The 4,858-nt window shown below is 38.6% G+C and overlaps 2 non-coding genes across 2 annotated transcripts; both read left to right on the top strand.

The window, feature by feature from the left end:
* Nucleotides 1-640: 640 nt before the first annotated feature.
* TRNAV-AAC (transfer RNA valine (anticodon AAC)) lies at nt 641-714 on the top strand. Its single transcript has one exon. It is a non-coding gene; the product is annotated as a tRNA-Val (tRNA).
* A 1,182-nt stretch (nt 715-1,896) lies between these two features.
* On the top strand, nt 1,897-1,970 carry TRNAV-UAC (transfer RNA valine (anticodon UAC)). The gene has a single exon. It is a non-coding gene; the product is annotated as a tRNA-Val (tRNA).
* The last annotated feature ends 2,888 nt before the right edge of the window (nt 1,971-4,858 follow it).

Below are 4,858 nucleotides of genomic sequence, written 5' to 3'. Positions count from 1 at the left end.
AGGAAGACTTCTATAAGGTAAATCTTATTACCACTTGGAAAACTTATGAAGTCATTATGGCAATGTTAGCGTTACATGCCAATCACTTGGTCTAAATAACAAATACATGACAAACTATTAAAGTAGTAATGGCAAATGGGTCGAGATGGTGTAGTTGGTTATCACGCTAGTCTCTCACACTAGAGGTCTCTGATAATCATGTTGATTACAACAACAATAATGTTTTAACTTACTCTTTTCGAATTGGCATATGGGATTTCCATTGAGATTAGTCTTTTATTCATCGATCCAAGCTAGTTATTCTCAATATGTCTAGTTCGTGTAGTTGGTTATCACGCTAGTATAACACATAAGAGGTTTCCGATTCAAGTTTGGGTTTGGACAAGAAAAGATGCTACATAAAATGAGAAGAATAATTGGTAACCTTAAAAATACAATATAGCCAAGAAAATCAACGTGTCTATTTTTGCGTCAAATAGTGTTATCTGTTTTTGACATGTTTGAGCTAAATGGCACTACAACTTGGGCTACATTGAAACTTGTGATGGCCATGTAGTTGTGACATCGCATCCGTCAAAGTAACAAATTCGTTTGAAACTAAGTTAGTTATTTATCGATCCAAGTTAGTTATTCTCAATGTGTCCAGATGGTGTAGTTGGTTATCACGCTAGTGTAACACACTAGAGGTCTTCGGTTCAAGTCCGGGTTTGGACAAGAAAAGATGCTACATGGAATAAATAGAATACTTGGTATATGTAGAAAAACAATATCGCCAAGAAAATCAACGTCTACATTTGTACGTGAAATAGTGCTATATGTTTCTAGTATCATAAGGGCTACATTGAAACTCGTGTTGGCCATGTCCTTGTGACATCGAATTCGTCAAAGTAACAATTTTTTTTGAATCCATCATGGCGGTTTTTACAATTGGGTCCAAATAGTGTAGTTGGTTATCACGCTAGTCTGACACACTAGAGGTCTTCGGTTTGAGTCTGGGTTTAATCGTTATTGCACCAAGATTAATTAAGATAGAGAAATAGATATCGTGGATATGTTTAGATGGTGTCATTGAGTAGAATCATAGCAATTGTTCTTTGCACGGTTGTGTGATTGTAATGATGTCCATATAGTGAAGTATTAAGTTAAACTAACTGCAAGTTCTGGACATATATTAAGCAAAGCAAAAAGAATTATTTATTTCTTACTTCCATTTGTGCTATCTTTTTCAATCTAAATGGTATGTAGTTAGAAAGACTTCTATAAGATAAATCTTACTACCACTTGGCAAACTTACAAAGTCGTTATGTCAATGTCAATATGACATGCCGATCGCTTGGTCTAATTAATAAATTCATGTGAAACTATTAAATTAATAATGATGAATGGGTCCAGATGGTGTGGTTGGTTATCACACTAGTCTCACACACCACAGGTATGCGGTTCGAAATCGGGTTTCCACGCATAATCTTGTCGACTACAGTAACAATAATATTTTGACTTATTTTTTTGTAATTGACATATGGAATTTCTGTTGAGATTAGTCTTTTATTTTTCGATCCAAGTTAGTTATTCTCATTATGTCTAGATGGTGTAGTTGGTTATCACCCTAGTCTAACACATTAGAGGTCTCTGGTTCTGGTCCGGGTTTGGACAAGGAAAGATGTTATATGGAATAAATAGAATAATTGCTAATCTATAAAAATACAATATAGCCAAGAAAATCAATGTCTACATTTGTACGTCAAATAGTGTTATATATATGTTTCTGACATGTTTGAGCTAAATGCTAGTATCACATGGGCTACATTGAAACTCGTGATGGCTATGTACTTGTGATATCGAATCCGTCAAAGTAACAATTTTTTTTGAATCCATCACGTTGGTTTTTACAATTGGGTCCAAATAGTGGAGTTGGTTATCACGCTAGTCTTACACACTAGAGGTCTTTGGTTTGAGTCTGAGTTTGGACAACAGAAAATGTTACGTAGAAAGAGTAGAAGAATTGGTGTATATGAATATATTGAGTGAAATTAAGTGAATCTCATGTGTGTACTTTAAGCCAAGAAAATCCACGTGTTCATTTCTTGTGTCAATTATCGCTATATGTTTGTTTCTAGAAACTTCTTTGAGCTAAAGGCCACTACCACATTGGATATATTGAAACTCGTAATACCCATGTAGTTTGGACATCGCTTCAATGAAAGTATCCAATTCATCTAAATCCATGAAATTGATCTTCGTAATTAGGTCCAGATAGTGTACTTGGTTATCATGCTAGATTTCCACACTAGACATCTTTGGTTTGAGTCTGGGTTTATTTGTATGTTTTGAACTATACTTTTACGAATAAATGATATCTTGATTTTTATCTAAGAACACTCTATTGTTCAATCGTTATTGCATCAAGATTAATTAAGTTAGACAAATAGATATCGTGGATATGTTTAGATGGTGTAGCTGATTTTCACGCTACTCTAACACATTAGACGTCTCCGGTTACAGTCTACGTTTGGACAAGAGACGGGGCTATTTAGACTTACTAGAATCATAACTATTATTTTTTGCATGGTTGGCTGATTCCAATTATGTCGATATAGTCAAGCATGAAGTTAAACTAACTGTAAGTTGTGCACATATATTAAGCAAAGCAAAAAGAATTCCTCATTTCTTACTTCCAATCACATTTCTTTCAATCTAAATGGTATGACAGTGGTCAAAAAGACTTGTACAAGGTATATGTTACTACCACTTGGCAAACTTACAAAGTCATAATTTCAATGTCATTGTGACATGCCAATCGCTTGGTCTAATTAACAAATTCATGTCAAACTATTAAATTAGTAATGACCAATGGATCCAAATGGTGTAGTTGGTTATCACGCTTGTCTCACACACTAGAGTTCTCCAGTTTGAGTACGGGTTTGGACACATAATCTTGTCGATTACAATAACAATAATGTTTTAACTTATTCTTTTCGAATTGACATGGAGTTTCCATTGAGAGTAGTCTTTTATTTATCGATCCTTGCTAGTTATTCTCAATGTGTCTAGATGGTGTAGTTTGTTATCACACTAGTCTAACAAACTAGAGGTCTACGGTTCTGTTGGGAGACAGGTCCCTCCGGATGGGAAGGGAGGAGAACAGTGCTGATGAACAAACTCAGCCGAGGCCAGAACCGGATGAGGAGTACCCGGCTACGGAGAGCCGGATGGTGTAGACCCGGTGAGAACCGGATGAGGAGTACCCGGCTACGGAGAGCCGGATGGTGCAGACCCGGTGAGAACCGGATGAGGAGTACCCGGCTACGGAGAGCCGGATGGTGAAGACCCGGTGAGGAGTGCTCACCGGATGAAGAGACATATTCGTAAATATGTTTCTGAGAGTCCATAGAGGCTATATTTGTAAATAACCGAAAAGTCATATTAGTATAAATATGACTTACGACAAACTTTTAGTTGTTGTTGTCGTTTTTTGCTTTTGCACAAGAATATAGCGCGTAACAGTGTACAGAGAGGAAGAGAGAGAGGAAGAGGTCGCTGCCTCTGTTGTAACCGCCGCCTGTGGCGAAGATCGTGAGCACGAGGTCGTTGCCTCCGTGAACTCACTGTTGTACATTCTAGCATAGTGATAGTTTGCAGCCTGTGGGCTACCGTGGTTTTTCCCTAGTTTGGGTTTTCCACGTAAACATCCTGTGTACTCTTCTCTTCTTTGTGTTGTGCATTTCATTTCCCGTTTTCTGTGTATGATTCTAAGCTCGGTTGTGGCCGAGCTTTGCGTATAGGGAGCGTGCAGTTCCCGTCAAGTGGTATCAGAGCGAAACGACACAAAAAATGGACGATTCGTTGGGAGGCATGTTCAAGCTCACCGGCTCCAACTATTCGGTATGGAAGTCGAAGATGAGGGACATGCTCGTGGTTAAGGATCTTTGGTTGCTGGTTCAGTTTGGGGACAAGAGACCGGACAAAATCGATGCCACAGTATGGGAGGTGATGCACATGAAGACAACGGCGTACATACGGTGCTTCATCGACATGAGCCTATACAACAACTTCAATGAAGAGAGCAAGGCTCATGAGCTCTGGGAGAAGATTGGCATTATGCTTCAGAACAAAAACGCTGTTAATCAGGTTTCGGTATTCCGGAAGCTAGTAAGACTCCGGTACCAAGATGGCTCCAGCATGGCGGAGCACATGAATGCCTTCCAGGGGCTGATACACCAGGCAACTTCATTGGAAGTACCTCTCGCCGATAAGGTACTAGCGCTACTCCTGCTCGGTTCCCTCTCGGATAGCTGGGAGACGTTGGTTGTCACTTTGGGCAACGCCGGGCCGGAAGGAAAGCGGTTATCCCTAGCAAGAGTAAAGTCGAGCTTGCTAGATGAGGAGGCGCGTCGGAAAGATAAAGATACGAGCTCCGACTCCATCAAGTCCGGGTTTGGACAAGAAAAGATGTTACATAGAATGAAAAATATAATTGGTATACTTAAAAATACAATATAGCCAAGAAAATCAACGTGTACATTTTTGCGTCAAATAGTGCACTACAACTTGGGCTACATTGAAACTTGTGATGGGCATGTAATCCATCAAAGTAACAAATTCATTTGAATCCATGCCATTGGTTTTTATAATTGAATCCAAATAGTGTAGTTGGTTATCATGCTAGTCTTACATACTAGCAGTCTTTAGTTCGAGTCCGTGTTTGGAGAACAAAAAATGTTACATAGAACAAGTAAAGGAATTTGTATATATGAATATATTTAATGAAACTAAGTGGATCTCATGCATGTACCTTAAGCCATGAAAATCGACGTGTTCATTGGTTGTGGAAATTAGGGCTACATGTTTCTTTCTGTAA

This window comes from Azolla caroliniana, unplaced genomic scaffold, assembly GCF_043228905.1.
Source record: "Azolla caroliniana isolate FFs.n. ecotype wild unplaced genomic scaffold, voAzoCaro1.0.p SCAF_16, whole genome shotgun sequence".
Classification (NCBI taxonomy): domain Eukaryota; kingdom Viridiplantae; phylum Streptophyta; class Polypodiopsida; order Salviniales; family Salviniaceae; genus Azolla; species Azolla caroliniana.
This window is presented reverse-complemented; position numbering and strand designations above follow the sequence as displayed.